The following is a 24,412-nucleotide window of genomic DNA, read 5'->3' as shown; positions in this document are numbered from 1 at the left end:
AGCATAATGTCTCTAAAAGTGCTGGATGGAGAGATCTTGCTTCACTTTTGAGCCTGTATTTATCCCAGCACTCTCCTGTCAGCAGTGCAGATAGTAATAACCTCCTATGAAACCCCACCTCTCATGCCTCTATGTTGCCCCAGGACTGGCAGCCTTCTGAGTGGGCATGCCATGGGGATACTGGGTCATGCCATTCAAACCCCTCTCCCCTCTCTAGCTCATTCATACAGGAGCAGGCGAAATCTGTCAGAAGGAGAGTTCAAACTCTCTGCTTTGTTCCCAAGACCCACATTTTACTATTTGTTGCAAACTAAAAGAGTGAATCATGTTATGGGTTTGAAATATCAATTCAAAAGTCGCAGAAGGAAAGCCCTTAGTTGGAGTGGTATAATGAGGATCATCTTCTGAGCAGAAAGAAAAGGAGTACTTGTGGCACCTTAGAGACTAACAAATTTATCTGAGCATAAGCTTTCATGAGCCGAAAGCTTATGCTCAAATAAAGTTGTTAGTCTCTAAGGTGCCACAAGTACTCCTGTTCTTTTTGCGAATACAGACTAACACGGCTGCTACTCTGAAACTTGTGAGCAGAGTCCTGAAAAATTTGGATGCAGGCACATGGATTAGAAGTAGAAAAGTATTAAATCGTGCTCTCATTGAGATCAATGGCAAAACTCCCACTGACTTTACTGGGGCCAGGACCTCACCCCACACTTCCATAATTAAAGCATCCTTTCTACGTGAGGTGTGAAGGGGCTTCTAACCCTCTTGGCTCGGCATGTAGTCTGAGTCACAACCAGTCTCCAAAGGAACCACACTAGTGTCTAAGGGCCAGATTGTGTAGCTTTTCCAGCAACACTGCCTTCAGTAAATGCTCACCATCATGAGCCCTGTAATCTAGCCCTATTAAAGCAGCGCAGGAAAACAAAAGCAGGTCAGGGTCTTCACAATGTTTAGCATCCACTGGAAGCTATTAAGAAAGAACCAGGACACCTCAGCCCACATTTCCATAATACATCCTGTTGTACACTACAAAATTGATTCACAGGTATTTTCACCAATTAAAGAAAAAAAACACTGACTTCATTTCACTGTGATTCAAGAGGGTATTATTAGTAGAGCTGGCTGAAATTTTGAGTGAGGTGGCGGTGGCAAAAAAAAAAAAAATCAAAAGAATTTTTTTCACATCCCCCTCCCCATTTCTTATGGAAAATTCAAAATGAAGTTTTTCTAAATAAAAAAGAAATGTTTCCGTTTCAAAACATTGGGTTTGGAATATTCAAGGTTTTTCTCCCTTTTTTTTCCCACTTTTTAAAAAACTTTTCTCCCCAGTGAAGAAAGTGAGAGAAAGGGGAAAAGCCTCACTTCCTCTTACTTTTTTCACATTTTTCCTTGGAAAGAAGTAAAACAAAACAAACCCTTCAAAGTGGGTTTCTCCACCTCCACAAACATACTGTCTCTCTTTTTTTTTTTTTTACCTTTTTCAAATTTTTCCAGTGGGAAAAAGAGAGAGAGACTTAAACTTTTTATTACATAATAATTTTCAAAGTTTACTAAATTTTGAATTCTTTGTAAGAAATCCCCAAAGGTTTATTTTGATTTTTTTTAAAAGAATTTTAATCAAAACTGAATTTTTTTCATGACAAGATTTATTTTTGACCCAAATCCATTTTTGACCAGCCCTCATTATTTATTATTTGCAAGAATATGATACCTATATTCATGAAAATATTATAATACTCTTGAGTTCCACAAATTTTGGTGCCAGTGATTATTTATATGAAAATTCACGTCAGACATTTGCTATTCATTATTTCCTACTCTTCCATTTTCAGTCATCCAACCAAGAAGAAAAACTTAGGCTATCAACCAAACAACCTGAGCATTAAATAGTCTAAATAAGCAGATCGCAAAGAACCAATCAATTGAAAATTATTTGTTCAAACTGCTTGACCATTGCTTACACATATATCAGAAGAAAAGCAGGATCAGATCCACAAATGATCTGCTACACAAAAGAACTAAATGTATAACAAATATTACTTGTAATGAATAGGTTAACCCATTTTACAGATTCATAGTAAACATGTAGCACTTCTCTCTGGTAACCCACTAGTCGGGTTGGGTATGAGTTCTTCTAACCAAATGCTTTCCTCTTGCCATCTTTTCTCAGCTGTTTAATAGTGATTGTATCTACCTGACAGGAATTATGTGCATGGGTCAGCCCTGAGTGCAGTTTCTACATGACAGCAGTTGTATGATTTTTATTTAGCACCATATTGGGACTCAGCTGGAAGCAGGACCCTGACTATGCAAACCAGATGATGTGCTGGCAGGAATAGAGAATTCAAAGTAGCACAGATTGCATTAATCTCAAGGGGTATCCCCTTGAAAAAAGCATTGCTCCTCCTTAAAACCAGAGCTTTTCCAAATACTGCCTTAAGATCAGAGAGCAATGGAAGTGACTCAGACACCACAGGGGATGATGAACTGATCTTACAGAACGTGACACTGTAAAGCAAAGTATATTAATGCAGTTTGAGGCTGTTTAGCCAGTGACCCAGATTTTGCTCTGAAATGCAAATGTGACATCAATGGGAACTGTCCACATGCATCCAAGGGTAGAATTCCAAGTTCCTCTCCTGTGTTGTATAAGGGATCATATCCTACTCCAATTGGAGTTAATGGCAAAACTCCCATTGGCTTCAGTGGAAGGACACAAGAACATAAGAATGGCCATAGTGGGTCAGACCAATGATCCATCCAGTGTCCTGTCTTCTAACAGTGGCTGTTGCCAATGCTTCAGAAGGAATGAACAAAACAGGACAATTATCAAGTGATCCATCCCTTGTCATCTAGTCCCACATTCTGGCCGTCAGAAGCTAGGGACACCTAGAGCATGGGGTTGCCATCCCTGACCAACTTGGCTAATAGCCCTTGATGGACATATCCTCCATGAATTTATATAATTCTTTTTTGAACCCAGTTATAGTTTTGGCCTTCATAACATCCTCTGGCAACAAGTTCCACAGGTTGACCGTGCATTGTGTGAAAAAGTACTTCCTTATTTTTGTTTTAAACCTGCTGCCTATTAATTTCATTGGCTGACCCATGGTTTGTGTGTTAGGTGAAGGGGTAAATAACTTTCATATTCACTTTCTCTACACCAGTCATGATTTTATGGACCTTTATTATATCCCCTCTTAGTTGTCTCTTTTCTAAGCTGAACAGTGGCAGTCTTTTTACTTTCTCCTTACATAGAAGCTGTTCCATATCGCTAATCATTTTTGTTGCCCTTCTCTGTACCTTTTACCATTAAAATGTATCTTTTTTTGAGATGGGTTGGCCAGAACTGCATGCCATACTCCAGGTGTGGTTGTACCATGGATTTATAAAGTGGTATTATGATATTTTCATTTCATTATCTATTGTTTTCCTAAGGTTCCTAACATTCTATTAGCTTTTTTGATTGCTGCTGCACCCTGAGCAGATGTTTTCAGAGAATTATCCACAATTCCAAGATCTTTTTCTTACGTGGTAACAGCTAATTTAGAACACATCATCTTGTATGTATAGTTGGGATTATGTTTCCAATGTGCATTACTTTGCATTTATCAACATTGAATTTCAACTGCCTTTTGTTGCCCAGTCACCCAGTTTTGTGAAATCCCTTTGTAACTCTTTGCCGTCTGCTTTGGACTTAATTATCTTGAGTAATTTAGTACTGTCAGCAAATTTTGCCACATCACTATTTAACCCTCTTTTAAGAGAATTTATGAATGTTTTAAACATCACAGGTCCCAGTACAGATCATGGGAGGCCCTGTTATTTACCTCTTTTCCACTGTGAAAGCTGACCTTTTATTCCAACACTTTGTTTCCTATCTTTTAACCAGTTAGTAATCCATAAAAAAAAATTCCCTCTTCTCCCATGCCTGCTTACGAGCCTTTGGTATGGGACCTTGTTGAAGGCTTTCTGAAAGTCTAAGTACATTATATCCACTGGATCACCCTTGTCCACATGCTTGTTGATCCCTCAAAGAATTCTAATAGATTGGTGAGGCATGATTTCCCTTTACAAAAGCCATGTTGACTCTTTCACAACATATCATGTTTATCTATGTGTCTGCTAATTCTGTTCTTATAGTTTTAGCCAATTTGCCTGGTACTGAAATTGGGCCTACTGACCTGTAATTGCCAGGATTGCCTCTAGAGCCTTTTAAAAAAATATCAGCATTACATTAGCTGTCAGTTAGCTTGTACAGAAGCTGATTTAAGCAATAGGCTACATACCAGTTAGTAGTTCTGTAATTTCATATTTGAGTTCCTTCAGAACTCTTGGGTGAATACCATCTGGTCCTGGTGACTTATTATGTTTAATTTATTAATTTGTTCCAAAGCCTCTTCCAGTGACACCTCACCTTTGTCACCTAAAAAGAATGGCTCAGGTTTGGGAATCTCCCCCACATTTCCTGCAGTGAAGACCCATTTTAAAAAATTCATTTAGCTTCTCTGCAATGGCCTTGTCTTCCCAGAGTGCTCCTGTAGCACCTTGATCGTCCAGTGGCCCCTGCTGATCATTTGGCAATCTAGCCCTGAGGGAAAGCTTTGATTTCTATGAGACTTTCTTTCCACCAAATGTGTAAATATTTTCCTTTGGGTGAGGATATATAGCATGCATGCTTTAGACTTTAGTCTAAAATAAATAGTTATGGTGATTAGTAAAAAGGCCAGTATAAAAGAAACATGTAGTTATTCAACATTAGCATTACAGAACCCACAATTAAACAGATTCCTTTACAACTGAAGACAAGTTCCAGACTGTAGGCGGAAAATATATTTCAAACAAATATTCAACAGTCAGTACCATCTGTTCCCTCTATGTGTGAAGTATTTTTATTTGCTGTAAGCAATGAGCCTAAACAGGTTTTAAGAGGTTTATTATTAATAAATGAATTTGGAAAAGTTGCAGAGGAATTCACAGCATGGATTTACTTAGCACTTCAAGTCAATATTTTGAAACCAGTGTTTAGTGCTAGGCTCCTAATCCAGATTTAGCCTCCTATATAAGAGTGACCTGATTTTCAGAGGAGCTGAGCACCAGCTATAACTATATAATAGCAATTACGAGAGGAAGTGATGAATAAGTTCTTCAGTTGAATCTTCAGGAGGAATAGAGTGGTGTGTGCTGCATGTAATTAGTCAAGCTGAAGTTGGCCAGGCACCTTAGGGTAATGACTATTTGTGTTAAGAGTGCCATGGGATGAAACCTCCAGCTGCATAGTGCTCCACAGCCCCACATGGAGGAACCGGTTTCAGTACTGACTCTGAGATAAAAGAGATCCCTACTGTGATGTCAGCAGCACTTCCAGCAGCCTCCAGGTTCTCCTTGAAGGTCAGCCATCCAAGCACTGCCCAACTTCACTTTACTTCCCTGTTCCCTGCTTGTGAAACAACAGTTTAATCTGAGGGCTGTAACACTAGGGTCTAATTCTGGTTGTTGGGCTTGGTGTGGAGGTGGCTGGGTGGTCCTTAGTGGCCTATGATGTTCAGGAGGTCAGCCTAGATGAGCTGGTGTTTCCTTCTGGCCTTAAATTCTAATGCTATGACCTCTAAGAGCTGATAAGATAGCCACTCCAGCTGGCACAGCTGTAGTCTCACTAACTTTGGAATAAAGTGTACACACTAAGTGTGAGTAGAGAGATATGGAGCAGTTATTTATACATGTTGTTAATGCAGACAATACCATTAGTGTTGATAGAATGGAAGTTAAATATGATGAAATTTCTAAACCCAAGACAGTGAGGTCTTATGTAACTTATGCCAAGAGGCTATATCATTGTTAAACACATTCAGCAACAGTTCTATACCAGCTTAGCAACCTTCAGTGAATGGATTCTCCCTGTTTCTGCTTATTGAAACTCTCTTTTGGACAAGACTGATGGGTGAAATACATTTTCTGGCAGCTCAGTGCTGATGCAGTATCTGCGCTATAAAGAAAAATCGTTTTCCTTGGTTTTTACTTTACTCACTCTAGGTGTGAAAGTTCTACTCGAAAAAGTACTGCTTCCCTACTCCTTGGCATTGCCGTGGTTTATAATGTCTAGTTACTATAAACTGGTGGAATGAAGACTATTGTGCAGCAATTTATCAATATCAGGATATTAGGTGCATTGTAGAGGTAAGGGAAGGAGATGAGGTTGGGGGAAAAAAAATTGTAGGACATCCTACGCACAAAAAGTTCAACCATCTGGCTTTGATCTAGAGAGATCAGACAGTAAGAGGACCAAAGCTATCTGTATCTTCTTAAAAATTATCCTAAGAGTTGAGGTTTCTGCACACATGCAAACTACAAAATCTCTCAGCTGGGATTTTCAAAAGATAATTGTCATGAAGAAATTTAGCCAGGAACCAACTGGCAGCAGGATCAAAGCAACAACAGTAATACAATGGTACAGGTCTTTGATCGGATCACCTTTGAAAATCTGGTCCTTCTTGAGATGCCTAAATGAGAGCTGAGCTCTTTTGAAAATCTGATCCTAATTGTGAAATCAGAGCCCTTGAAAATCTGGCGCATCTCACAGAGAATACAGCAAACTAAGGAAGTAGAGTAACAAAAGCTAAGACAACTCTCCCGCCTTGCACTGTGTTAAGTTCTTAATGGGAAATAAGGAAGGAAGGTTCTCCAGGGGCTGGACTACTGTAAATGCAGGTAATTGATCTAATGAGGGTATACCTAGCAGGTAATCCCTCCTCAATGCTGCACAAAAAAGCAAACCTCCCCAACTTCACCACACTTCTATTGCCCTGACCAATGGCAACCCTTCATAATCCAAAGTTTGATGATATATTGCATCCTGTCCACCTTAATAGGGATATTATTGTTTAATCCATAAAATGAAGATAATGATACAGACCTTTGTAAACCTTTGAGATTCACAGCTTTGAGATCTACTGTTAGAAGTAGTAATAATAACAACAACAACTAGCTCTACACATGTAGTTAATGGCAGCTTTGCCCACATAGGGACTGCAGGACTGGTCGTTTAAATTGTAACAGATTGGACCAGATTCAGCCTAGGTGTTACTCACCAGGGATCCTTATGGTCTAAATTGCACCTTTATAAGTACAGGGAGATGCAGATCTCCACCACCAGAGGAGTGCCAGGTAAACGGAGTAGAAATTTCTTTTACCAAAACTTTTCCAGTGAAAAATACAGGTTTGGGTGGATCGAAACATTTGGCCATTTATTATTGAATTTGTCAAATTGTTTCAGACGAATAAACCAAAAAGATTCTGAAAATACTGAAACGTTTCACTGACATTTTCAATTCAAAACAATTTTTTCATTTCAAAAGTTTCCTTCAATTTTATTTATTTATTAAAAAAAAATCTACCAAAAAAAAAAAAAAAGCCTGAAATTGAAACAAAGTGTTTCATTTGACCCAAAACCATTTTTTATTTTTAGGAATTGCAAGCAAACCCCCCAGATTGTATATTTGCACAGATCTAGTACTAGGAAGGCACTGTGTGTCAGCAACGGGGATGTACTCAGGGTATGAGGACAATAGTGACCTGCAAATTATGAGTTTTCAAATGGTACCTCACAAGTCATACCTTGTACAAAGATTAGTACAATAAGGGACACAGAGGTATATATATTCTGTCACAGCAACACCCATCAAATTCCCCTTTTTCTATTGGGAGAGGGGTATGTTGTGTCAGCCCTTTACAGATAATGTAGTTCGGGTGAGGGAGGAGGCATGTGGTGGGTGGGGGAGCATCCATATACACCGGCACAGCTGGGGTATAGGCCTATGACGTGATCTGCCCCCAAATCCAAAGCTTTAACAGAGCACAAAGACTTTGTCTTGAGTGCTACATTTGGCACCAATATCCACGTATTCACACCGAGGGCATTAACTGAAAGCAGCATATTGGCGTGGTAGCAATAAAGTGCTGAAAATGTTGAATGCAGCTGGCTGGGCCATGACAGCTATTTATTTACTGTAGTCATTCCCTAAATCTGCATTCCGTCTGCCATCTGCATAAATAATGAACAGAGCAGTAAATATGGCAGGATTACTAAACAATTTCACTCAGCTTCTCCTGACTCTGTGAAATTCTGCCGTGATTCATTTGCTTGGCTGGGCCCCACAGACAGGTTTGAACTAGGGGCTTTATTTTTGTATCAGAATCTGGGGCTTCCAAAAAAGCCATTCCTATTCAGCTACTGCTTCAGAAAGAATTCTTCAAAATACATTCTCTTTCTCTCCCTCTCTCTCTTTTTAATTTAGTGGGGTGGGAGGAGGGCTTTTGAACTACGGTAGTTGAACCTGCTCAAGTCATAGGTCACTGACTGAGACAGAAATTTCAGATACTTATAGTAGGTTCTCTTTCCGCTGAAAATCTATTTTGCCAATTTCTCTTCAATGAGGATGATACCAAAAGTCATTTGCAATTATCCTTTCACTGAAAGAAAAGGAGTACTTGTGGCACCTTAGAGACTAACCAATTTATTTGAGCATAAGCTTTCGTGAGCTACAGCTGTAGCTCACGAAAGCTTATGCTCAAATAAATTGGTTAGTCTCTAAGGTGCCACAAGTACTCCTTTTCTTTTTGCGAATACAGACTAACACGGCTGTTACTCTGAATCCTTTCACTGAGAATCACATTCACTTACCTGCACCATATTAATATCTCAAGGGCTGGGCATGACTGCCTTCTACTGGAGAGAGTCAGAACTGCTTAGATGTGTGCCAAAGGCCTTGTGATGATGAAAGTTAGAGCAGCACAGTTAAGTCAAAAAGAAAAAAACGCCAATTTGGATCAGTGTTTTAGCAGAAAGGTGACCCTAGCACATTTTGTCATCTTAAAAAAAAATTGATGGACAATTCATAAATTTAACACGGATTTTGTATTTATTTATTATTATTATTCCATAGTATTTGGTAGTATGTAAAGACCAAATCTGAGAGCGAGATCCCATTGTGCTAAGCATTAGCAAACACATAAGAAGAAACAGTCCCTGCCCCCAAAGAGTTTATAACCTAATTTGACAAGACAGCCAAGGAGTGAGAGAAAAGGAGTATCTCCACTTTATAAACAGGGAACTGGGACACTGAGTAATTAAGTGACTTGTCGAATTGCTGACAGCAGAGCCAGGAATCCACATCTCCCGAATGCCAGTCCAGCACCTTCCCCACAAGACCATCTTTCCCCCTTCAACAGTGTATCACTGCAGATGTATTTGCTTTACTGTTTCATTTTTTTACTAATACAGGATCAAACCCAGAAGAAAATCCCTTTCCTCCCTCAAATTAATGCCATTCAAAAGCATTGTTGGGCCAGGTATTTCAATAGAGATCTATTTTATTGTACTATACTGAACTGAGGGGGGAGGGGGAATCAGCAGAACTGCAGTTCTCTAATCTTGTCCTAAATGCATTCTAGCAAACACTTACACGCAACATTTATCACGTAGATGGCACAAGAGAGCTAGGTGAACTCTGTAAGCCTTTGCCATTGAAGTGTCCTGGAAGGTCACAGAGCAACACAATTTGCCTGTGAAATCATTCCAAGAGCTTTATTTCTACATTGACTTAAGACACTTTCAATAGTTTAAAAAAAAAAAAGTGTTTGCAAATAACATTCATGCAACATCAGAGAGGGGACAGAACAGGGCATTTTGGAAAAGAACTAAATGATCTCTAGGGGAGCTTTCCTGATCTCTAGGTGGAGGGCTCAAGATCCTGGCCTGGCTCATAACTGGCCCTTTACTCCAGAGAGCGCTATGCTGAAGAGCATTGCCGTCCCGCAGCCACTTACTGGGAGGAAAGCATGGTCCATTCAGGATCATGCTGCTGTTATTGCCCTCGCAGCAAGGGTCCATTCTAGTTGACCAGACATGGGTTTCCTAGCATGACACACCAGACCAGTAAGTGTTGTCAAAGGCTCTTGGTGGTGAAGAAAGCAAGTTGATCCAACAGGAGGGGTCCAAATGCTTCCTAATACAGATCACATTGCCCTTTGCCCTGCCATGCTCTGAGCACTGCCACCGCCAAGGTCACAGGGACTCTGTCGATTGGTGCCCCTTTAACTTAGGAAAGGCTGTGGTACAAGATGGGCTGAGAGACACTCTGGAGCGAGTTGCTTCCCAGAGGAACTGGAACTAGGAGGCTCATGACCACAGCAAGAACCAGGCCAAGCCTAGGATGAGATGCCACCAGACGCCACCCAGGGGGAATGCAATTCTGTGGCAGGAGGGAGCTGCTCGCGGAGGAGGAACCACTAGGCCAGGTATGCCCAAGAGCAGCAGCACTGGAACCCCACAGCAGGGGGCTGGAGGAGAGAGTACACAGTGACTTCCCAGCTAGACACAGGGAAAGGGGGTCCTATGGGGCAGCTCATGATACCAGGGAGGTGTGTGTCCGGGCTGCAGCAGCCCAGGAAGGAGCGGAGCTCGGTCAGTGCAGGGGTGCAGATGACTCCCAGAGACAAGCCAGCAGAGCTGGCTCCCATTCCTGGTGAGCCCCCCAAGCCGCATGTACCAAGGGGGCAGGGGATGGAGACTTTAGGGGGCTCCTTGAGGCCTGATGCAGGGTGGGCAGGACAACAAGATTATTAGGGTTGTTCCTACTGAACTAGCAGCAATCAGTGCAGGGACAGAGGAAGGGGAGATCAAGCTGCAGGGTGGAGGGGGAGAAGAGCCCAGCAGCCCTATGGCTCCGATTCCCTCCTAGCCCATCTGCGAAGCAAGCGCTCCCAGTCTCATGACAGATCATTCCCTCTAACCGCCCCCCCCATCACCTCTGCTTCAGTTACCCCACTGGAATATGCCCAGGTTTCCCCACTCACCATCATAGTTGATATGTGGTCACAGCCTCCTCTAAGTCAGTCAGATCCTCCTCCTCATGCAGTGGCTGCGTCCTTGGGCTCCCCTGTCTGGGTCTGAGTGCGCCCCAGATCCCATGAAGTCTGTGGAGTTCTCAGGCAGGATGCAGAGGGTGGCGTCCAGCCCTTGCCAGGGGTGCAGCTGGCAGGCATCCTGCCCTCGGACTCTGGGTCCACATTCCCAATGTCATCCATCTGGTCGCAGGGGCAGAGGGGCTGGAGGACAGAATGTTCCTGTGGAGCTGGGAGAAGTCTGGCTTGAGGGGCGGGTACTCCCACAGCTCGCGGTCCAGGTACTCATTGTTGATGTAGTAGCCCGTGAGGATGAGCTCCTGGCCCAGGTTGGTGGCAGGGGGTGGGCACCACTGTCATCCACACCACATCACTCTTGGGGAGGTGGTTTGGGATTCAGCCTCAAAACCAAACATGTGCCTCCCAGCTGTGCCAGGTCTCACCAGGACCGAGTCAAACACCTTGTCATACTTCTCACTCTCCACAGAGGCCATGTAGATGATCTTCCACTCCAGCTTATATAGCAGCACCTCCCTGCACTCAAACCACACCTGGAAGCGGTACAAGTAGTCAAATTGGCCCAGGTTCTCCAGAACTGACACCACCGACACACAGGATACATCACTGCTTCTAGGACCCAAACCTGCTACTCACTCCCCATGCCGGCCGTGAAATCAACTAAATATTCTCTACATATATTTCTTCATGCAATGTGTTCTTTTTCATTTCAACTATTGTTGCTTAATTTACCAACATCCTACCAGCATTAACACTGATAGGACAGTTCCCTTTTGCACCACATTTTATCAAATTAAATGTCAGTGTGTAATTTGAAATCCAGAATGCAGTACACTACATAGAAACAGCAAGGGGTAGGACTAAATAGACATACTGTTGAAAACAGCATTCAAATGAAGAGTGAAAAAACCCCATTCTGTAAATATAAAGCCAATGCTACATCTGGACAAATGCCTCATCCAGCTTGAATTAATTGCTGTTTTTTGATTGCCTAAATTATAAAAAAGTTGTTTTTTCTGCAATGATTTTTCCCCAGAATGACTAATTTTTGTGTCATGCCGTTAGCCATTTTCTCCAGCCCTTATGCCTTTTTTGGACCTATCACATTTATGTCATATAACGTGATTTCACACTCCCCCCAACTGGCTTAAGCATTAATGGATACTAGTCCTTTGGCACATTTCTCTCCATTCTCTGCTGCAGAAAGAAATGCTCCTCCATAGCAATAAGATCACATTCTCACATTAATGACCTGCAGCACAACACTGAATTTTCTTACTTTATCATCAACAAAATCAGCATATTCAGCATTCTACTTAGTTGCTTTTCCAGTCATGATTTTCTACAGCAAAATAACTGCATTCCCCTTTTACCTCAGGCTCCACCGTTTGTACCATATACATCATCCTGTCATCTCAGTTGGTTTTTTTACCCTGGGTTTTGAGCTGGCAATCTGAAAGGCATAGTCCAGGATGGTGTAAGATATCAGTACCTGCCATTACTCTAGAGTAATGCTGTTTGTTTTTGCCATCCAACTTTTTATGAGGGAGCATTTGGTATGCAACAGTGCGCTGGCTGTCAAGGAGACGTTGACCTGGGACAAATCTCCAATCTGTACTTTGGTTTTCTAACCATAAACACAGCATGCTGGGAATGGAATCTAATATTGTCCTCCAAACTAGCATCTCTATTCTCACTGGCAGATGCAGTCTGATTCACCCGACTGCATTTGTTAATAATATGGAGGTAAGGTGTACTTTATCAAAGGATGCGACTCATTGTTCTCATCCAGGAAAATAAAAAAAAATTAACCGCTGCTCAGAGACTTTGCATTTTACATATTCATAGAGGATTTCGAGCCCTAAAATCACATTAAGCTTTTGTTCTTTAGAAACCACTATTAATGCCAATTTTGGGGGAATGAAAGGGAAACACAGAAAGATATTAACAAAATTCAACAGACCCAGTTGGAGATTTTCAACAGAGAATGAACATGGCTGATAATTTTCAGGGACCTGCTTGGAAATGCAATATATACACAAGCTAAATAAAAAACTGCCCAGTCACTTGAATGGCATTACCCTACACATCATCCTAATTGATGGGACTTCAAATTTAGCCCTGGAATTCTGTAGATCAACAAAGTAACAAATCACAAGGTCCAGTCACAGACATAGGTATGGGTTGTATCTAGTCACTGCCCACTGTTACAGGTGAGGGGGAAGAAATGCATGACCCCAGTGGAAACTCCAGGAGGCAGTGTGTCCGAAGCATGTCTCTTGGAGTTCTCAAAATTGGAGGGCGGGGGGTTGGTCACTGCTCCTCTCTGCACTTAGCCAGTTTCTCTCCCTTCCTTCCCTCTCTGGACAGCCTTGCGCTGCAGAACCCTTGTGCTCCCTAACTGCAAAGGCTCCCATTGGGCCCTGCTCCTGCAGAGCAGGAGCACAAAGAGGGGCAGTTTGATGTACTCTCTTCCTCTCACACACACACAGTATTGCCGACTTCAAGAGACCAAAAATCATAAATCCAACCCCCCAAAATCATGAGATTGGCCCCAAAATCATGATGTTTTTTAAAAAGATTGTATTGTGTTTTTTAGGTCAGTCTCTTGATTTTTGATCTCCTACTGCCCATCCCAAGAGGGTGTGCACGTGACAATTAGTGTTGCCCACTCTCCTACATGTACTGGATAAGGTGATTTTTGGCCCCTGCTGCAGGAGCTCTCACCCCCACATCTGCCCCTCTCCTGCCCAGCCGTTAATCCTATCTCCCAGTCCCCCAGCAGTTCTCTCCCCACCCTCAATTCAGTCCCCTCTCAGTTCAGTCTCCCAACCACCATCACCACCACCACCCCATCAGTTCAGCCCCCCACTTCATTGACCTCCACCACCCTCAGTTCACCCTCCCAGCACTTACCCCATCTGCTCAGAACCCCGCCATCAGTACAGCCTCCCACCCCATCAGCCATCACCCTCGTCACTTCATCCCCCCTGCAGCACCCAGCCTCACCTCTACTCATTGGGGTTCTTCACCCTCCCCAGGCCTGGGGGTTACAATGGGGTCCCCTCTCCCACTTCCCAGGCTGGCACAAAAGCAGCCGCCCAAGGCTGACAGCTGGAGCCCCAGCCACACCTGGGGTGGCTGACAGGATTTTTAATGTTACGAAGGGTATGTCTACACGAGCACTACACTACACAGTTACGGTGCTGCTCAGAGAGCACTGAAGGGAAACTGCTGTTGTGTGTTCACACTGTCAGCTATCTGCGCAATAGCGTGTTCGCACTCGTGGCACTTGCAGCGCTGTTCGGAGCGGTGCACTCTGGGCAGCTATCCCACAGAGCGTCTCTTCCTTTTCCGCCACTAAGCGTTGTGGGAAGATGGAGGGGGTCCCAGGGCATCCTGGGTCCTGTCCTAACGCCCCGTGATGCATTGCTTCGTATCCCAGCAATCCCTGTGCTTCCCTCTGCATCTGGCACCATCTTGCAACAGTTTGTGTACTGTGCGCTCTGCCTCGTCGATCTGCAGGAATGGATCCCGAACTGCTGACCAGTGTGCTGCTCGCTCTGACTAACATCACGAATGGCAGTGGAGTTATTCCTTAAAATACAAAGGCAAGAGGAGTGTGACATTGATCTTGCCACACGTAGTAGCTACGACATGAGAGAGCTTGTGGCATTCACAAAGGTGCTGACCACAGTGGAACGCTGCTTTTGGGCTCAGGAAACAAGCACCGAGTGGTGGGATCACATCATCATGCACGTCTGGGATGACGAGCAGTGGCTGCAGAACTTTCAGATGAGGAAAGCTACATTCATGGGACCGTGTAACGAGCTCATCCCAGCCCTGCGGCACAAGGACATGAGAATGAGACCTGCCCTGTCACTGGAAAAGCGTGTGGAGATTGCACTGTGGAATCTGGCTACTCCAGACTGCTACCGATCGCTAACCAGTTCAGAGTGGGAAAGTTGACCGTTGGACTCGTGTTGACAGAAATGTGCAGGGCCATTAATCACATCCTGCTCTGCAAGACGGTGACTCTGGGCAACATGCATGACATTGTGGATGGCTTTGCACAAATGGGCTTCCCTAACTGTGGAGGGGCAATAGATGGCACGCATATTCCAATTCTGGCACCAGACTACCTAGCCACTGAGTACATTAATCAGAAGGGGTATGCCTATATGGGAAGCTGGACCTGGCCAATGACAATATTCCTATGCTTATAGCTGTGTGCTGTACGCATCATAATATTTGTAAAAGGGAAGGGTGAAAGCTTCACTCAGGGCTGGACCGCTGAGGCTCAGCACCTGGAGGCTGACTTTAAACAGCCAGAGAACAGGGCTAATAGAGGGGTGCAGCGTAGGGCCATAAGGATCAGTGATGCCTTGAGGCAGCAATTTGAAGCTGAAAGCCACTAATATTTGTTGCTATGCTTGGAAGTGCAGTGCTTGTAATGCTGGGGGGTGATTGTGATTGGTGCAGACGATGCACTATGAAGGTTTAAGAAAATTGCCTGTTGCTTTGCACAGATCTGTTTGCTTTCAATTAACAGAATAAAGATTGCTTTCAAACCAACACAATTCTTTTATTAAAAAACATCAAATGGAGAAGAGAGACAGACAAAAAAAACACATTAGCACTGAGGGGGATGGTGGAAGGGAGGGTCCCAGGAGGAGGTGGGGTCCTGGGTGGGTTAAAGATTTGTGTATGTCCAGGCATCATATCCAATCTTCTCCTATGGAGTCCAGAACAGCGGGTACTGTACTTCAGCAGTGCGAAACCACAGAGAGATGGGTGTTGAGTGCAGTGGGTACTGGAGTCCGCAGTGCTGGACTGTGACGGGGGAGGAGTGGAATGCCGCAGGTACAGACTGGAGCCAAGAGGTTGATAAGAGTATGTTGGTGGTGTCAAACGGTATAATTTTGGGTTTAAACTCCAGAGGGGGGTGCATGCCTTAGCAATTGGGAGGTGCCTTAGCTGAGCCTTGCCATGCAGAGCTGATCTCAGCATGTGTGTGTGAAGCTGCAGCTGGGTGTCTCCCTACCTGTGTGTATGCTGGTGAAAGAGCAAGCTTGGAAAATTATCACAGCACCACAGTGTGGAAGGGAGCCCAGGCTGGTGGATCAGGCAGGCTCAGTGGTACCCCAGTTCCAAGTGGCACCCCTGGGGGAAGCCATCACAGGGCTCCCAAAAGATCAAGAGCCTGTCTTAAAAATCATGAGATTTCTTTATACCAATCAGTTTTGAGTTTGTCTTCTGAGCCTGTAGTGCACATTTGGATCATGTTTCCAAACTTTTCCGAACATCCCAGAGGGCTAGACGTATACCTTTTAAAAATGGCAGGGGGGAAATGGAAAGCCAAGATTCTCATGCACTCTCAATTCCAGCATCTGGGCCTTTAAGAAAAACACTATGTATTGTGCTTTTTATCACAAGTGTCACAAAAGTCGGCAACCCTGAAGACCGGGAGCACTCCCCAGAATCACCCTGGCTTCCAAGGTCAGCTGGTGCAGCACAGCTCTCCATAGGCCAGAACCTCAATGGCACAAACTTCCTTTTTCCAGCAACCAGTTCCCACAGCACGGTGAGCACTGCACCTCTTATATAGATTTATTCTGTAAAGAGATCAGTTGAGCAGCAGTCATAGAATCATAGAATATCAGGGTTGGAAGGGACCTCAGGAGGTCATCATAACTCCTTGGTTCTATTCCCAGCTCCACCACTGTCTTATGTGACCTTGGACAAGTCACATAACTTTCAGTGCCTTAGCTGACCCTTCAGGAGAATGGGTATAGCACTATTTACTAATCTCACAGAACTACTGTGAGAGGCTATGTCAATGTCTAAAGTCCTTTGGATTCATGGAATAAGAAGTGCAAAGTATTGTTATTACATATATTACTCCATAATTGTAGATCAAATGGTACAGCTAACAAAACACTAATTCCTCATTTAAGCCTGATTGCCAAATTACAGTACCATGCATATCTACAGTGCCAGATAAGTAAATGATGAAAATAAATAAATCTTGCCTTCTCTCACATGCTGTGCTGTTCTAGTGCACTTAGACTTGAAAAGAAAGGAAAATTATCAAGATTACTGGCCTTGCAAACCTATGCCCCTTTTAGGTCCAATTTTGGGTCCCTGGGTGTTTTGACAGCTGCATCAAGCTCTGGGACTTCTATCCTGCGAACACTTATGCATGACGTGAGGAATCTTATGTGTAAAGTTAAGCATGTGTGATTGAGTTAGTCCAGTCTCTGTGTGAGTTTCACTATCCCCAAAAAGGAGTTAAACCCCAACATCCTTTAGTTATCTACCATTAGATCCTCTAGTCTGTCCTCCTGTGTTTCACAGGCTATTAAATTTCCCCCAGTTGCCCCTGAATTGTTGGACTCAAGCATAACCTGTGTTTGACTAAAGCATATCTTCAAATCACCTCTCATTCTTCTTTTCAATAAACTAAATAGATTGAGCTCGAAGGCTCTCTCTGACAGGCATTTTCTCCTGCCCTCGAAACATTTTGGTGGCTTGTTTCTGCACCAGCTCCAGTTTCTCAACATGGCAACTCTGATAGTACCTGAGCGCCTCATATTCTTTAATGCATTTATCCTCCCAGCACTCCTGTGGCACCCAGAGGCCCCATTATCTGCTTTGTATATACAGGAAACTGACGCACAGAGCGACTAAGTGACTTGCCCATGGCCACACAGGAAGCTTGTGGCGCAGCAGAGAATTGACCTCTTGGCTCCTAGGATAGCGCCTGAACCACCAGAGCAGCCATTTTCATCCTTGTCCTGGGAATTTCTGTTGCTGACATTTCTATTTTCAACTAAAGAACGGCATTGATTTTCTTTCTATAGAAAGCTCAAAACAGTTGCTTCTTTGGCCTGAGTGATTAGCCAATATTCAGGGCATTCTTTAGGAGGAGAAATTGGTTTATTTACAAAGAAGGTACCTGACTCAAAGTCCTGTTTCCTTGATCACAGTAGGCAGTTTCCTTGCTCACAATTTCCAAGCTTGTCCTTTTAGTCATTCTTGTGCCCAAGAAACTCTGTCTCTGCTTTTTCCTACACTCACAACGGCTTTCTCTGTCTTTCTGCTGCTCTTTGCTTTCTGCTCCAATACACATCTCTAACCAGTCAATGCCTCAGTCCTTATTTTGCAATCAGTTCCAAGGAAACCCTCAAACCCTGGTTTGGGTTGAGTCTATTATGGGTAGAGTTGCATTGGGTGGTGGCTTCCATTGTCTCAAGCTCCCTTATGGAATAATATAACTGAATTGCTTCTTCCATTTAGCCTGAATGAAGGCTAGCTATAATACCTATCCTCTTTCATGAAGTCTGTAATTGCTTAGAGATCAAAGACAGCAGCCATTAGGCACTTCTAGCACAAGAAGTTACCTTTTCTATTAGCATTTCTTTTTATGTTTGAGTGCTGGGACCTTTCCTGGGCTCCCTTTCTTTTGAGCCTTAGCCTCTTCCCCCATTAAAATTCCTATTGACGACAATAGAGGTAAATTTTGGCCCCCGGGTCCCGATGCAGTAAAGCATTTATGTGCACTGACTTCAGTGGGGCTGCTCGCATGCTTAGACTTACACACACATCCTTTACTGCTTTGCTAGATCAGAGCCTTAAATCCTGAAGAAAGCACTTAGGCACATGCCTGAATCCATCCCTATTCAGCAATGCATCTAAAGACGTGCCTCGCTTCAATGGAGCGTAAGTGCTTTGCTGAATAGGGATGCTTTCCTGAACCGGAGCTCTCATGCTGAGCCTTTTGCCACATAACTATTAGCCTGTTTGACTCCTTATAGAAGGCAAATAAATGAAATTCTAGCCATCCTACTTGATGGCTTCTTGTCCTTTTTAACCTTCTCAGTTCAAAACAAAGCATCATCCTTTACATCAGGGGTAGTCAATAGGCGGACCGCAGGCCAGACCAGGACTGACAGAGGCTTTTTGAACAGACCCCAGAATCTTTTTTATTTACTTACTATCATCATTACTGGGGGGTTTTAATTATTATTTTCTTTGGAGTTTGGACCTTGACCAAGAAATCTGGACCTTCACAAAAAATAACTGACTACCCCTGTTTTACATCAACATAAAAAGGGAAAGCTGATTATGCCTATCCAGGGCCTGATCCTTTTCCCATGACAATTCCTATGGACTACAATAGAGGCTCTGCCAGAGAGTAGGTATATGAGAGACTGAAAACTTCATTCCAGAAAGTCTGAAGAATGTGCAAAGAATTTGCCAAGATCTTATCTGTCATTGTCCTAACATGTGGCAGGTCAGTAAGCCCGCTCGGTGTCAGCTACTCATATCTGGGGGGTGCTACTCCCTATCCTAGGGGTGTGGGCAGGCAGAGGTGGGGAATGCATGCCTGGCTCCATCTGCACAATGCTCCAGCCCTGACAGCTCAGCTGGTGCAGGAGGGGAAGTAATCTACGACTATAGACCAGGCAGGCCTACGAGAGTATATTATCCCTTTAATTAGAGGGAAACAACTCAGAATATCTTCTCTGAATGCTTACAAGTGTCCTGGATTACAGTATGTACCTTTTATCCATATTGTTATGCACTAGTTTAATTAATTAGAACCTGATACTGTGGAACATAAAGATCATCAGTAATAAACATAATTCTATGAAACAGGGATCAGTAATATCTAACTGAAGCATAAATATAGTTCACCTCAAGCAAGAGAAAAACTATTAATAAAGAGTAGTAGAATTCTCTAATTATTTAGAAAAGCTCAATTTTCTGATTTAAAAACAATCAGATGGAAATGTTGCAGTGAAGCCCTGGTTTGTATTCCTTCAACAGGTTCATTATTTGATCAGTTATTGATTTAAAGGGGATTTCATGGGGCAGGTTGGTATGGACTGCGTTAGCAGATGTCAGGATCATTACTCTTTGCCTTTTGCTGCACAGAACTTTCATTCGCTTATCAGGATCACTTCTCCATCAAGCCTCCATCAAGTGCTCAGTTCCCACTGACCCCGCACCTTACAGGATTAAGCACTAATGGCCATATTTTACCAGTGGTTTTAAAGCAGGACTCCTTGTTGTCCTCAGTGAGGAGTTCTGCTTACAAACCCATTTCTCAAAATACTGGCAAGAAAATAGTTCATCTGAATGCCTTGGTAGCTCAAAGTTTTAAAGAGGACATTGCTAAAATAAAAGACACATGTTTAAATGATTAAATGCCTTATCTGTATTACTAATCCCATAGACTATTAAAAACTAAACACTTCAAAGTTTCCACCATTTATGCCATTTATATATTTGAATCACACTGTTTGGACAATTAGACCACTCACTGCTGCTCACACATTAACACAGTGCTGTGCTGGTTGCTCACTGGAAGGGAATGTTTAAAATCAAACAAACCCTGTTTGTGCTTGTTTGGTTTAGTTTTTGAAATCATGGAAGCATGATGCTGCACCAGACTGCAATGCCATGCTAGAGCCCTGGACTCTGTTCTATTCAGGTTCTTATACTATGCCCATCACTGTGGTATCTGACTCTCCCAGACAGACCATCTAGGACTCCAGTGCAGGACTCCATTCTTTTCTGTCCCTAGCATGCTGTAAACTCCCTTCTGAACAAGCCACAGGAGACAGCAGAACTTCCTGGCAGCCATTTGGAGAGTTGCACTTCTTAAAGACTGTAAGCAAATTAAGCTACTACAAGGGCCAAGTCTCACTCATCTTACTCACACAAGTAGTCCTGCTGGAGGGGCTGTACAGAGGTAGTGTGATCCAGTGGCTAGGGCACAGGGTGAGGAGTCAGGAGCCCTGGGGTTTACTTCTGACTCTTCTGCTGACATGCTCTGTGACTTTGGTCAAGTCACTTCATCTCTCTGTGCCTCCGTTTCCTTCCCCACACTTTATTCTGTCTATTTAAGTATGTACAGTGATTAGCACTGTGGGACTCTGATTTCATTGGAGTCTCTGGGTTCCTAAATATTTCCAGCAGCACTAGTCATAAACAATGCTACTATTAATTCAAAACATTATTTTCAAGTGCAACAATATACAGGTTAGACATGGTAGGCAGCACTTCTTACGGTCTGATTTATCATTAATAAATCAGTGGCATATGAATCTGTTGGGGTTGGTTTTTGGTTTGTTTTTTTAAACACACACACACACACACACACTAACCCTCACACCTACCTAAAGATTGCACCTTAATTTTCATACCTGGTGATGCACAATGCTGAAATTTCATTTCTAGATATACTGTGCTAATTTCATGTCCCAGAAGAGGCTCTATAGAATAAGAGGTTTGCTCATTACTTAGTACTTCACACAACTATCTTTATAACAGGCATTTTTGTTGGCTATCAGAATTTGCTCAATAAAGAATGCTTTAAATGATTTGATAGTCTGCCACCTGTGTCATCTGGGAGGTGTACAATAATTACACATAGCCCAAAGAGTGTAATGAATTAGCACAAGTAGACAATGACAATCAAATATTAAAGTTCATTCATCCAGAATAATTCCTTTCATGTTTATGATGTGTAACCAATGCCTTAACATCTGGTCATTGAAGGCCTCTGGGAATTAAATGGCCCTAAAAGAAAAGCAGTGAGATTTTGTTCAGCAGAAGCCATGGCAAATGATGGAACACCACAACCCTCCACTAAATAAGCAGAGAAGAAAAGTCATATTTCAGGGATCACCTTGGCCAGAAATGACATTTTGAAGCCACTGGACGTACTCTAAGCCGTAGACATGATCATTTGGAAAATTTAAGTCTGTTTAGTTGTCTCTACAATTCCATCACTTCTTCACTGTGGTTGACTTCATAATCCTCATCCAGAAACCACCAAGAGCGGTGATTTGCATGTCTACGTAACTTTCATCAGAGGAGCTCAAAGTGCTTCACAGTGATTAAGGGCATGATCCAAAGATCTTAGTCATCACTGGTAGGGGTTTTTTCACCACTGATTTCAGCTGGCTTTGTATCAAGCTGTAGTTTATCAAGCCTCACAAGCCCCTGTTGAAGTAGGATAACTGATTTTTACAGATGAAGAAAATGAGGCACAGAGGAACCCCAAAGACTGCACTGCCTTTCTACTTCTCTGTAGATGCAATTCAAGGTATTGACGTTGAGCTATACAGGCTGCAGGCTGAGACTGCCTCTCTCCTTACGTCATGATGGTTAAAGTCAGGTGACATACTTCTGCTAACACTACCCGGATTTGGATACCACAGGGCTGGGAGCACAGCATTCCCAAAGGAAGGCCCTCAACTTTGGCATTTGCTTCCTCCAGAGCCTGAGTTTGCTAATCTGAAGGGCACAGTGTAAGCTCATCCCTTGTCTCAGGCTTTTGCACGAAGGATCAACCAGGGAGATAACAATGAGTAACGCCTACAGTCTTAAACACCGTTTGTCAGCAAATTATTCCTATTACAGTTTATATATTATACAGCACCCAGAAGTCCATTGTACAGTCACCCAATTTCACACAGTAAGAGTGGCAATGCTGGGAAAAGAACCCAGGAGTTCTGATCCCTGTTAGCTACACTATTTTTATCTTTATAGAATACAGAAGAGCTAAATGGACCTGCCTATTTAGATATGAAGATTTGAAGGTCAGTGGGAGTTGGGCACCTAGATCATTTAGATGCTTTTGAAAATCCCACTAGGTGCCTATCTGCATCTTTAGACACCCAGGCACCTTTGTAAATCTGGCCTTTGGAGTTTGCCCCTGCCCCACTGAAGTCAGTGAGAGTTTTGCCATTGATGTCAATGGGAGCAGGATCAGACCTTTTATTAATTTGGCAGAAGCTTTTCTAATCACAGACTAGGGGACACAGATTGTAGTTAAACACGATGGATGAATTTGTTTGCAGCTCTGTTTCACTGACGGAGAGAGATGTCCTGCCCACAGAATGGAAAAAGCTGTGTTAGCCAAACCTGGTTTTGGAAGTGGGTTCTGCTATTGCAGGTTAAAGATACTTTCCCCAGTGTAGACCGGATGAAGCCATTTTAGAATCTGTTTTCCCCACACTAGACAAAATTGATTCCAAATTTCTCACTTGGTCATTGAAAATATTACATGCTTTACTATAACTGCAAACAAGGTTTATGCCAAGGTTTAACTGTAGTCTACGTCTCTTGATCTGTAATTAGCAAAGCTTCTGCCATGTGAATGAAATGATCAGTAGTGACAAAAATGCCCAGCTTGTGTTAGCTTTAGGAACAGAGAAAAGGCCTTATGTAACTACAGACACTTTACCTTGAGGTCCAATGACAGGATTACTTATAGTCTAAGGTCACTGAAGGTTTTAGCATCTTTTTTGAAGTACGCACAGGACAACGGTTCTTTCACTCTTGCATATCCTTCCTTAAATGTCTTCCAGTTCAAAATGCTGACTGAGTTAATGACACATTTTATTAATTCCCAAATGGCCAGATGTCAAGGTTCCATGTGCTGCCTATTTATCAAACAGCACCAAAGACTTTGTACTAACAAGTTAGATGATATTGAATTTGATTTACATTTCAAGTGCAACCTGTTCTCTACGGGAACACTCTCTTATGTTCTTTGTGGTATGGGTAGAGTAGAGTAACCGAGCAAACATTTCTAGTAACTATGCCAATAACCGTTTTTATGTATTGACTTTACAACTGTCAAGCTATAGGTACAGAGGGCTTGGTTCTGATCTCAGCTATACCAGTATAAATCATAATTAACTCCAGTGAAATCATTGATGTCCCCAGACTAAACAAAAATTGCCTCCATATTTCTGACTCGGTCAAGGGAAATAAACAAGTGACTTCAATGAAGTCACATCCAAATTTACACGAGGTAACACAGATCAGAATGCTGCCCGCAGTGTTGTGTTTGCCTTTAACAAGCCTTACTAAACTTCATTCTGCCATCAGCAGGCTTTATTACAGATCATCATTTTAGAAAGAATAGTCAGGTTTAAAACATACTTAAACTTGATACTGTAGCTAGTTTTCTTGTGACAAAAATCACAGCTGTTTGTTTATTTTTCTTTTGCTTCACCCCCCTTCCCGTAGCTAAGACTATTGAAGTAAAATGTCAAGGTTACGTGGCTGGACCTCCTGAGCAGCAGCCGGGGGGGGCCTGGGTGAGTGTCATGCCGGCAGGCTGGGGTAGGTGCCCCCCTGTCTCCCAGAGCTCGCTGCTGCCAGCGGGGAGAGGGCTGGGGGGAGTCCTCCTCTCTGGTCCCCCACCCCAGTCCCAGGGTAGCCTGCCCAAACTCCTCATCCCCAGCCCAGCCCCACACCCTGCACTTCCTCCCACACCCCAAGCCTCTGTCCCAGCCGAGAGCCCACACCCAGCACCCCAAACCCCCTCCTGCATCTGAACCCCCTGCCCCAGCCCAGAGCCTGCACCCAGCATCCAAACTCCATCCCAGAGCCCGCACCCCAAGTCCCCTCCCACACCCAAACTCCCTCCTATAGCCTTCGGCAGGTGTGTGTGTTGCTGGGGGGG

General features: G+C 43.3%; 1 pseudogene; it reads right to left on the bottom strand.

Annotated features, from left to right (window-relative positions):
- Nucleotides 1–10,894: 10,894 nt before the first annotated feature.
- The window catches only part of LOC140917999 (histone chaperone asf1b pseudogene), a 122,177-nt pseudogene continuing 108,659 nt past the window's right edge, over nucleotides 10,895–24,412 (bottom strand).

This window comes from Lepidochelys kempii, chromosome 10 (assembly GCF_965140285.1).
Source record: "Lepidochelys kempii isolate rLepKem1 chromosome 10, rLepKem1.hap1, whole genome shotgun sequence".
Classification (NCBI taxonomy): domain Eukaryota; kingdom Metazoa; phylum Chordata; order Testudines; family Cheloniidae; genus Lepidochelys; species Lepidochelys kempii.
The sequence above is the reverse complement of the archived record's forward strand: the minus strand, read 5'-3'. Positions and strand labels throughout refer to the sequence as shown.